Here is a 12414-nt window from a genome sequence, read left to right as displayed (position 1 = left end):
GGCACCTTCTCCAGAGTGACCCTGGGAGCCAATCCTCAGTGGCTCACTCACCTCCTTTCACTCTGATTGGCTCCAGTCAGCACAAAGGGTGGGAAGGCTTCTTCTCAGGGGATAGAAACTCATTCCTGACAGGCAAAAACACTGAAGAAGGGTACAAAGCAGAGGCAATGAGGGATGTGATATGAGGAGAGGGGGTGTGGCCTGGGAAGAATTGCAAGGGCCAGTTAGAGGAGCTTGGAGGGCCACATCCCCCCTCCAAGCATCAGGTTCCCCATCCCCAGTGTAAACAATACTAAGATAGAAGGGCCAACTGTCTGCCTCAGGATACAGACAGCTTCCTATGTTCTTCTGCTATTTTCCTTTAAAAATAATGTATCACATTACAGTGGTACCTCGGGTTAAGTACTTAATTCGTTCCGGAGGTCCGTTCTTAACCTGAAACTGTTCTTATTTTTTTTTTATAAGATTTTTATTGGTTTTACAAAGTTTTTAAATAACAAACAAACACTTAAAAAGACAAACATACACGTATAGTTTCATACCATATTTTCATAAACCTCTTTTCTTGGACTTCCCCTCCCCCCCCCCCTTTCTGCATCCCAATGTCCATTATTTTTAGCAACTCCCAATTGTTACTTCCAACCTCTGTCATCTTAGTCTTCTCTATATTCTGAGCTTATACCACTGTATCCCTTTGTCTCTGAAAACCACAACACTTTAACATTCATTGAGTTTATAATAGTCCTTAAGGTAACTTTTAAATTTTCTCCATTCTTCTTCCACCGTCTCCTTTCGTTGGTCGCGGATTCTGCCTGTCATCTCAGCCGATGTCATATAGTCCATCACTTTCATCTGCCATTCTTCCAAAGTGGGTAGATCTTGTGTCTTCCAATACTTCGCGATAAGTATTCTTGCTGCTGTTGTGGCATACATAAAAAAAGTTCTGTCCCCTTTAGACACCAATTGGCCGACAATGCCCAAGAGAAAGGCCTCTGGCTTTTTAGGAAAAGTACATTTAAGTACCTTTTTCATTTCATTATAGATCATTTCCCAGAAAGCCTTAATCTTCGGGCACGTCCACCAGAGGTGATAAAAGGTACCTTCAGTCTCTCTACATTTCCAACATTTATTATCGGGCAAATGGTAGATTTTTGCCAGTTTGACTGGGGTCATGTACCACCTATAAACCATTTTCATAATATTTTCCTTTAATGCATTACATGCCGTGAATTTAATACCGGTGTTCCATAACCATTCCCAGTCAGCTGACATGATGTTGTGCCCAACGTCCTGTGCCCACTTGATCATAACCGATTTGACTGTTTCGTCCTGTGTATTCCATTTCAGCAACAAGTTATACATTCTAGATAAAATCTTAGTATTGGGTTCTAATAACTCAGTTTCTAGTTTTGATTTTTCCACCTGGAAGCCAATTTTCCTATCCTGTTTAAAAAACTCCATTATTTGACGGTATTGAAACCAATTTTGTACTTTATGTTTCAATTTCTCCTGGCTTTGTAGTTTAAGCTTATCTCCATCCTGTTCCAAAATTTCCCAATACTTCGGCCATCCGAACCTGAAACTGTTCTTAACCTGAAGCACCACTTTAGCTAATGAGGCCTCCCGCTGGCGCCGCGCCACCAGAGCACGATTTCTGTTCTCATCCTGAAGCAAAGTTCTTAACTTGAGGTAATATTTCTGGGTTAGCGAAGTCTGTAACCTGAAGTGTATGTAACCTGAAGCATATGTAACCCGAGGTACCACTGTATGGTGGATATTAAAATAAGAATAAAAGGATAATGTAGTTGTTTCAGATCCTTGCAGCTTCATGTTAGGGAAGCAAACTGCAAAAGTTGCTGTATCGTTCCTGCTGCGGAACTCAGGCCAGCATGATCTAGAGCCTGAATTTTTTATTTTATTTTTTGAAAAAAGATTTGTTGCACATAACAAAGTAGAAAGGCCTGTTCCTTGGCAGATGCAGAAGCACTAACTACAATCTCAGAGGGACTTGCTTGGAAAGAGAGGCTCTGCTCTAGCCTGCCAAATGCATGGAAGTAACCTTAATTTTTCACTTTAGAAAGATTGAATGGGGAGATGGTGCACTAGGCTGAAATGATAATTTGACTAATTTGAACATCCAGCCTGTTCTCTCCCCCCCCCCACATTTGATTAGGGCTGAGTTCAGATGTGCTTGTTTGGCACTCAATGGCATTGCCACTCAATGGCAGCCCCCTAGCATCTCCAGGCAGAGCTGGGAATGTCCTGTCTGAAACCCTTGAGAGTCGCTACCATAGGGTTGCCATATTTCAAAAAGTAAAAACCAGGACACCCCGAAAGTTGTTGAGCACTGCCTTTTGGAAATTCCCCCTCCCCCAGATATCAATTCTGCATTTGAAATCAATATAATGTCTGGGAAAATTTGCTCATATGGCAGGCCTACACTACCAGTCAGTGTAGACCAGGCATAGGCAAACTCGGCCCTCCAGATGTTTTGGGACTACAACTCCCATCATCCCTGACCACTGGTCCTGTTAGCAAGGGATGATGGGAGTTGTAGTCCTAAAACATCTGGAGGGGCAAGTTTGCCTATGCCTGGTGCAGACAATAGGGAGCTAGATGGACCAATGCTCTGACTCAGCCTAGGCCAGCCTCCTGGGCTCCTAAGCACTCTGAAAACTCAGCAGAGCTGATTCAAAGCAGGTGCTTTGGTGAAGGAGAACAGAGCTTGACCATTTTTGCTGTCAGAGTCGGAGGACAAAATAGCCTATCCCTCAATTCCATATACAGCAGCCAACAGCTGCATTTTACTTTGAAACAGGCCATGACACCTGATGGCAGCAGACCAGCAGAAGGCAGGCTGTGTGGTACTAGCAGAAATGCCCTCTCTACGACCCTCAGCCTCTGCTGCCTGAAGTGGCTGCCTCGTTGTACCAAATGCTTGGGATGCCAGCCTTGGAAGAGGAGAAGCCCCGTGTTTGCTCCAGAGCAGCTGATCTTGCCAGGCAAGGCAAATGCAACTGCTGGCAGAGTCTTTAAGCAATGTCTTTCTGCTCTGTGTGCAGCACTGACTCTGTTCTGCTGCAGTTCGTATTCCGCTCAGGGGTTCACTCTGCGTCTTGATGTCTGTTGCAATGAAGATGCATAACGTACACAATGAATTGTCATTCTACCTTGTTCATTTCATTGCAAAGGAAACACAATGCAAATCAGGGTGGGGAAACATAATCCTTTAAGTGTAATTTGCAGACTGAAAGGAACAACAACAACAACAACAGTGAATATTGATTGCAATCACTGAATTGATTTCCATTCTGTACACTGGATGAATGAGCAAACACCAGAAATTTCCACTTCCGTTTCCACTTTTGTCTGAATTCTCTAACATCCCTAAGCAAGATCCCTTCGTATCCTGGCCATGTCTTCAAAAGCTGACCTCTTATCACGGGCACTTGCTTTTCACTCAGGCTCTGTGAAAGCTGCCAGTGCAGCAGATGCCTTCAACAGGCATTCAACGTACCAAACTCCAGCTTCCAGATTCCAAAACCCTTTGCTGTTTTCCGACAAAGCCCATCTGTGCCTAGATTTTTTCTTTTTTCCATTCCCATCATTTTCAGCCTGCCCCTCTCCACAGATGGTTCATAATTGCCCTTTTCTCCCCCCCAGGGGGGAGCTGTTTCCACTAGCTGATAAAATCAAGGGGAAGGATGGCTTTCAGAATCTGTTTAAAAAAAGAGGAAGTAATATTTTCACTATCAATGAAAATGCCTTTGGGTTGTATCCAGTGCTAGCCCTGCTCCGAGGATACCCACCGAAAGTAAGGAACTTGAGGTAGTCATGTTCACTAATTTCAATGGGCCTACTCTGAATAGGATGTGGATTGGATACACCCCACTGTTCCTAATTAAACCAGGGGTGTGGATCCTCAGGCCTGGGTCGAAATGTGACCTTTGGACCTTGATTTGATCCTCAGCACTAGACAGGCACACCAGAGTTGTATCCCTCCCAACCCCTGTTCTACACACTACAGTGGTACCTCGGGTTACAAACGCTTCAGGTTACAGTCGCTTCAGGCTAACCCAGAAATAGTACCTTGGGTTAAGAACTTTGCTTCAGGATAAGAACAGAAATCGTGCGGCGGCAGTGGGAGGCCCCATTAGCTAAAGTGGTGCTTCAGGTTAAGAACAGTTTCAGGTTATGAACAGACCTCTGGAACGAATTAAGTACTTAACCCGAGGTACCACTGTATAAGAGAGAGAGGGAGAGAGGGAGAGAGAGAGGGAGAGAGGGAGAGAGGGAGAGAGGGAGAGAGAGAAATTATGATAGCCATATTTAAATATCTAAAGGGCTATCTCATGGAGCAAGCTTGTTTTCTCCTGCTCGGGAGACTAGGACCCAAACCAATGGATTCAAGCTACAAGAAAGGAGATTCCGACTAAACATGAGGAAGAACTTTCTCACATGAAGAGCTGTTTGACAGTCTCTTGCAGGAGGTTGTGGAGTCTCCTTTATTTGAGGTGTTAAAGCAGAGGTTGGATGGCCACCTATTATGGATGCATTAGTTGATATTCCTGCATTGCAGGGGGTTGGACTAGATGACCCTTGGGGTCCCTTCCAACTCTACAATTCTATGCTTTTATGTGTGCAGGGCCAGTCCATCCATGAGGTGGCCTGAGGCAGCAGCCTTGGGCAGTGCCCATCCCACCCACCCCTACTACCACCGCTGGAGAAGCCAGGAGAAGCAGGTGTGGGTTCTGGCGAGATCTCACAGACCTCTCATGAGATTTTGCCGGAACCCAGAAACCCCAGTCACAGAACCCCAGTAAGTGAAGCTTTGGCAGGGTGGGTGCAGGAGTAGCACCTTCCTGATTCACCTCAGGCAGTGCTGGGCCACCCCTAGTGTTTGTAGAAACAGGCAACCTTCAGATGGCACGTAGCCTGCTGCACAAAGGTCACATCTATTGTTCCATCCACTTTTGCTTCTGGACCTGCTGACAGCACACAGACCCCTAGAAGTTTGTCAAGGAGGGAATGCAGTCCTCAAGCTGCAAAGGGTTCCCTGCTACAGTATACCACGCTCACAAAGTTTCAACTGCAGGGTTCTTGCCCATGAGGCTGCAACAGGATCTGAGATCTCCAGTTTTGGTTGCATGATGTCAGCTGTGTTCTCTGGACAAGTCAAGTTAGAAGGCAGTGCTGCAGCTACGGCTGCATCCAGAGGCCACACTTCTACACTCTGGAGGGGGAAGGAAGAAGAGAGATGTTGTTGTATTTCACAACTGAATACACATAGCTGTCTGAATTCACCCCCCATGAGACCATTATGTCCAGCGTCTAAAATTACCTAGCTACGTCTCTCCTTTGAAAGCATTTCTGATGTCCAAAATTCCAGTGTTGCTTCCCAAAATACTAGTCAGTGTATGTACACTTTGGTTTGCCCAAAACGTTTTCCAAAAGACAGCCCACCCATTCCAGGTCAAATCTGTTGTGTCTGAACTGACGTGAAGATGTTTGCTAAAACCTGTGAGTCAGCGAAGTCTTGGAAACACACTCAGACGTTGGTCAAAATGTTTATCAAGTAAATTATCTCAGACCATGGCAGCTCTCTCCTGTTCCACCTTGACTCCTGACTCCTGGGTTTTGTTAATAATTCCTTGCTTGGTCTGGCGGGTTTGCTGGAGACCTGCTATATGAAAGCACTCCCTTTTTCAGTTGGGCTGCCCCAGAACAGGAGTTTATTCTACTCCACACTTCACTGGAAAATAACAGGCACAAGGCATCTTTGCGAGTTTACATTTGAGCCATTGGCTGGGATCGCCCCAGCTGGAGGCTGACATATATAAAAATCACCAGTGGAAATAATGCATTGCAAGGCTGATTCCTGAATTTGCAGGGAAAAAGCAGTCAGGTAAGGAGGACCTTTCCACAAACAACCCACATACCTAGCAATGGAACAAGACCTTTAGAGTGTCTGGCTGACTGCACAGACGCAGAACACAATATTTGTGTTGTTGTGCTCTGTTGCTGATTGCATACCCTCCAACATTTCCTTGATGAAAATAGGAATATCCCATTCCATAATGATAATCTTACTGTTTATACCTCACACATCTTACAGGGTTGTCACAGCCACCCTGGGCAGATTCCAACATATATAAAAACATAATAAAACATTTTAAAAAACCTCTTTCCTATACAGGATTGCATTCAGACGGCTCAGGGGGTCGAATAACTTCATACCCTCTAACATTTCTCCAATGAAAATAGGGACATCCTAAGGAAAAGTTGGACATTCTGGGATCAAATCAGAAGCTGGGATGGCTTCTTTAAATCCAGGATGTCTCTGGAAAATAGGAACACTTGGAGGGTCTTTGATTGCCAACAGAACACTATGGAAGAAGCCTTGAGAAACAGAGTAATGGTGGAAAGGTCATATTTACTCACATATAACAATAGAAGATCTGCCAAAGAATGACCAAATTATGTAAGTCTGAGCATGAATTGACGTATGTGAGGGAAGCATTCCTTCAGTGCAAACAGCCACATCCTGTGGCTCCCCATCCAGGGATTAGGAGAAAATTCTGGCCTTCTGGCAGTTGCCTCACTGCAAAAAGTGAAGTTACAGGGAACCAGGCAGAAGGCCTTCTTGGTAGTGGCACATACCCTGTGGAACGCCCATCCATCAGGTGTCAGGCAGATAAGAAGCTTTACAACCTTTAGAAGACATCTGAAGGCAGCCCTGAATAGGAAAGTTTTCAATGTTTGATGTTTTATAATGTTCTTATATGTGTTGGAAGCCGCTCAGAGTGGCTGGAGCGACCCAGTCAGATGGGTGGGATATAACAACAACAACAACAACAATGTGAGTCTTAGGGTTTGTGAACCCAACTGCACACCCAGGCCCTGGTAATTAAGTTCTTAAATTCTCTTACCTGCCTGTGCTGAATCCCAAAGAGATCAAATGCGTACATATATTAAGAGCAGAACACCCTTAGCAGGAGGTGACCCCTAACTCTGCACCCAAAAGCAAAGATGTTTAAGATAAGTGTGTGTATGTGTGTGCATAGCTTTGTTGCAATAAATGCTTATTCTGTAGTTCGCCTTCTTTGTAATGTTTTCTTTTAAAATCTTTAAGATAATATCTTAGTATCCTGTTAATTGTATACACTATATTTGACTTTCTTCAGTAATGGAATGCTTCATTTTATCTTTTAGTGTGTTGGAAACTGCTTTGAAATTTTTCTTAAAAACATAAAGAGGTATATAAATGAAGAAACAACAACAGTGGCATTTTCCTGAGCAGCTGCAGTGACATTTCTCTCCACATGGAGCAACAGTGAGAAGTTCCCAAGAGTGGTCACTTAAGACCTTTACGTTTCCAACAGGTTTCCTCTCAGAAGGTCCCCCCTCAGAAGACAAATGGGAAGACAGCAGCAATGCCGGAGGATGCCCTTCTGAGCCAAAGACTTGACCTTTTAAAATCTTACTGACTAAGCTAAGTGACAGGACTTCAGCACTCACTAACACCATTGCTTGGGGCTTTGGTTTGGTAGAAGCAACATCTGTTCCTACCCCAGAAGTCGCCTGCCTTTTTGGGCCAGAGGGCACATTTGGAATTCTGAAAACCTGCCATCCATGGGCACCAGTCACAAAATGGCTGCCATTGGGTTGTTGGGCAGAATACAAAATGGCTGCTGTGGTAGCATGGGATAACAAAAATGCCTGACACATCCAAAAGAGCAGAAAAAGAGGACCACAAAATAATGCCGGAATGCCACCCATCATTTGGTGGGGCAGGGGTCACGTACATCAGCCACTGCTGTCATGCTCACAGAGAGGGGTTATTTGTATCTATCCTCTGTTCAGAATAGAAGGGAATGTGGGCAAATTTAATGAGACATGGTCAAATGTAGAAAGGGCCAAGCAAGTGTAAACAACAGCTGGGCAATAAGAGCAAACAGTCTCTTATGTCTTATGGTTTTTTGAGGGGGTATTTACTGAGGTAAATAGGATGCAAAATAGCATCTATGCTAGTCTAGTTCATTTGCAGTATCTCAGGACTTTGTCCTAGAATACCTTTGTAGACTTTCTCTAATTCTGAACTGTTCATTGGTGCCTGTAAACATATCTATGATGTTGGACAGTAAAAAGAGGAAGAAGAAGCCTGGAGCTGTGTTAAGCTTATCTCAGTGGGAGGTTGTTCTCTGTGCGCCGTAAAAATAACCGTCCCATTTTGTGCGAGTGTGTCATCTATTTACCAAGGAAAATCTCAATCTGTTTGCCAGCAAGAGGCCCTCTTCTTGCCCGACGTTCCAGCTGGGTTGTCTTGTTAAGATACACAGAGGTCAACAGACTCACCCAGGGCCACACAGGAGGTGTGAGAATGAGCAGGATGCTTCAGCCATTGAAAGTTCACTTCTTTCCTCTAGAATGATTTTTATCACAACTGAAAAACACACACACAGAGTGAATGGAGACAGCACGGGGGGGGGGGGAGCTGTTGTCTGCAAAAATAACAGAGTCCAATGAGAGGGTTGGGTTTCCCAAACCTTTTACCTCCAGGGAATCCTTCCTACATCAATGTCTCTGTTAAAGAATCTCCATGCATTGGCCATGGAACTCTACTGTATTGCAGAGAATTCCAGGGAATGTTATAGGGTGTGTGCACAATTCACTGGAAACTGCTGGTTGGACTTGTTGAGCCTCGCCATCCCCCTGCACAGCCTGACAGTGTGCCTGAGAACACATGGCCCCTTTATAAGGGGTGGTGACACAGCACAGTGGTAGAAACACAAGATTCAGAAAGTCCCAAATTCAATCCCTGGTGTCTTCTGGTGGGTCTAGGAATGTTACCTTGGTTGACACACTGGATAGCCACTGCCGAAATCCCAAGGGAGCAGAAAAGACTATTTATGTATGCAATCATAGCTGCGCAGATGTTATTGGCCCAGAGATGGAAAGAAGATAAAGTCCCGACCAGAGAAGAATGGCAGAGCAAGTTGATGGAATATGCTGAAATGGCTAAAATGACCAGAAGAATCAGAAATCAGGAAGACCAAAATTTTAATAAGGAATGGGGAATGTTTATAACTTATCTTAAAGACCATTGTAAACAGTTAAAATTGTTAGTAAGACTGGAATATATCACTTGTAGTTTAATGGTGAATTTTGGATACAGTGGAGAGAGAAAAGATTTGGATTATTATAAAAGATGCAGGAGGAAATGATTAACAATAGGACCCACAAAGGGGAGGAGGGAAGTCCAGGAGATTGTCTGGAATCTTGCTTTTATGTTGCATGCTGAATATGCGACTGTAAAATTTTAATCTGAAAAGCCAAATAAATAATTTATTTTTATTTATTTGTTTTAAAAGAAAGAAACCATTGGAGAGCCACTGCCAGTCAGTTGAGGAGCAAGTCTGAGCTAGATGGTGCAATGCTCTGATTCAGTATAACACATGAGGCCTGGAATCTTACTTTATTTTTTGGGGAAGGGCTGCAGCTCAGTGTGGCAACAGAGCACATGGTTCAAACTTGTACATTTCCAGTTAAAAGGAACAGGTAGCAGGTAGTGGGAAAGACCTAGTGGATCACATACACTTTCACAAACTTGGACATGTGTAGAGACAGCTTGTAAAGGTAAAGGGACCCCTGACCATTAATTAGGTCCAGTCGTGGCCAACTTTGGGGTTGTGGCACTCATCTCACTTTATTGGCCGAGCTTCTGGGTCATGTGGCCAGCATGACTAAGCCGCTTCTGGCGAACCAGAGCAGCGCATGGAAACGGCGTTTACCTTCCTGCTGGAGTGGTACCTATTTATCTACTTGCACTTTGACGTGCTTTCGAACTGCTAGGTTGGCAGGAAGAGACAGCTTGTACCTGCGTTCAGTGTAACATGTGAACAAGCCTTTATTTATTTGCACAGCCCAGCTGTTGTGTACACAAGCATATAGACTGTATACAGCGCATGTACACCAGCTGAACTATTTGTGCACGCAATTCATATACCCGTTGAATATAATGTGTGAACACCCATATTATGATTTGCCATTAAGTACTACATCCGTATTCATCCTTTAGGGGGAAGAAAGCAAACCCTCCTCCCCAAAAGAATATCCAGGCTTAGCTGCCGGCACATTTTGGTCGGAGACAGTTCCAAGACAAACAGCCTTGCATTATCACAGCTGACTGCCAAAAGCACATTTTAACAGCCTAAAACATATTTTTATGCAAGTGGAGAATGGACAAACAGTTTCAAAATCAACATTCGACATGCTCCCAGGTGCAAGGTTCCATTGGGTATGCCAACCAGATGTTTCGGGCTGGGACGCTTTGCTGTGGCAGATTCCAAAATGAAGTGTCATTTTCAAGAGGAAACATTGGCCGTGATTCCCCCAAGTGAACGGAACGTCAAATTCGTTTTGAGAACTATTAATACGTCTGTATCTTTTTCTATCAGGCAGAACACCAAGTGAAATAAACATGTTAAACCTGACCTTTATAAAATTAATGACCTCGGGGCCGCAATAAAGTAGAAAAGGTGCACTAAAATATCCTGAGACACCCCCCACTTTCGGCAGGAAATATGTTGACTCGCATCCCTCTGAAACCCTTTGGGAACTGTGAGAATTCCTTGGGCCAAAGTGTCAACTGGTGTGCATTTGCTTGGCTTCCAAAAGGAGTCAAAGTTTGCTTTACTGTGGTGTAAAGCAAATTAAACGGCTATTCACGGTTATAACTAAAAGCAATTTTGAGGCATTGTCTCTCAGAATGCCAGCAGATGGTACCCATAACAAGGGGAAAACTATTGGTGGTGAGCTCCCAAATGCTGCTGACTGAACACTGGCAGTTACAGTGGTACCTTGGGTTAAGTACTTAATTCATTCCGGAGGTCTGTTCTTAACCTGAAGCACCACTTTAGCTAATGGGGTCTCCCGCTGCTGCTGCGCCGCCGGAGCACGATTTCTGTTCTCATCCTGAAGCAAAGTTCTTAACCCGAGGTGCTATTTCTGGGTTAGCGGAGTCTGTAACCTGAAGCGTATGTAACCTGAAGTGTACCACTGTACTGGAAAGCCTTGAGGTTGCATTCACATGGCAGTTCATTCCATTTCCCCAGTTTTGTATTTGAGCTTTCAAATGATGTGAAAGCTACTTACAGAAAACTAAATGGAACACAGCGCATATTTAGTGCTTATTTCCAGGTTGTTTTATTCCAGGTAAAAAACCCCTACACTTTTTCAGCCCCCTTAACCCAGAAAATTGTGGGAGTAAAACAACGAAATTTGGAATGATATAGCTCCATACAGTTATTTCCTGCTGTTTTTTTGGAATAATCATCAGGAAACAGAAGCACACAGGAGCAGGCAGGGTGGAGGAATAGTGACGTTGTCCAATGACGTCCGTTGTTGTGTCACACCCCACCCCACTGATGTGAAGGAAATCTAGTGTGACACGTGCACTGCAACAGGTAATACAGGGAACCAGGCAGAGGACCTTATTGGCAGTGGCACCCACCCTGTGGAACACACGCCCTTCATACGTCAAGGAGATTTAGAACTGCACAACTTTTAGAAGACATCTGAAGGCAGCCCTGTATTGGGAAGTTTTAAATGTTTTTCATTTAATTATGTTTTATATGTGTTGGAAGCCTCCCAGAGTGGTAGGGCAACTCAGCCAGATGGGCAGGGTATAAAAAATTTAATAATAATAATAATAATAATAATAATAATAATAATAATATAGCAACACACATAATTTCACCTCCCTTTCCTCCCCACACTTTCTATTGCTATGTTGTCTGCCTCTCATGTCCTAAGTTGTGTCTTCTGCTGCTGTTGTTGTTTAAATGCTGGAAATGTTGACAGGAGCCTTAATTGATCAGGAGTGCTTGAGACGAGGAAACCACCTTGAGTTAGATCGCCACATGCTTGCATTTAAAGTCCCTGTGCTTAGGGTGTCTCTGCGAGAAAGTCTGCCCTATGTGTTGGACATGCTCGAAAATCACAAGGCAAGCCTTTGATTCCTTTGCCTGTAACATTGTCTGGAATCGATACGGCAAAGTACTAAATGATGCAAAGACACTTAGAATGGAACAGATAACCTGGGCTGCGGATCCCAACACCGTAATTATTGGAAAGCCTTAGACAAAGTGGATGATTTACATCCTTACAACAATAATAGAAGAAGCAGGGGGGCGGTACAGTGGAGGACCAGTTTCCCCAACCCCTTCTGGTAATTGGTATCTCGATAATGACCAGTATAAACTTTGTCGTGGCTTCTGCATCTGCTAGTAATAAAGCCCAAGAAAGATGCCTTTGTAGGCTTCTCCAGGGAAAGTGGAAGATGTTACATAAAACTCTGGATCAGGGACTGAGAAATTTCAAATGCAGGATATAAATGACACCCCCCACCCACCC

At 44.1% G+C, this 12414-nt stretch overlaps 1 long non-coding RNA gene across 1 annotated transcript; it reads right to left on the bottom strand.

Moving 5' to 3' along the window:
• Window positions 1-3317: 3317 nt before the first annotated feature.
• On the bottom strand, window positions 3318-8410 carry LOC309518612. The gene is made up of 3 exons (XR_014213555.1): window positions 8356-8410; window positions 5080-5233; window positions 3318-3718 (listed from the first exon to the last, which is right to left on the bottom strand). It is a non-coding gene; the product is annotated as an uncharacterized lncRNA (long non-coding RNA).
• Between the last annotated feature and the right edge of the window lie 4004 nt (window positions 8411-12414).

Source organism: Podarcis vaucheri (assembly GCF_965113315.1).
Source record: "Podarcis vaucheri genome assembly, chromosome: 14".
NCBI classification, from domain to species: Eukaryota; Metazoa; Chordata; class Lepidosauria; order Squamata; family Lacertidae; genus Podarcis; species Podarcis vaucheri.
This window is presented reverse-complemented; position numbering and strand designations above follow the sequence as displayed.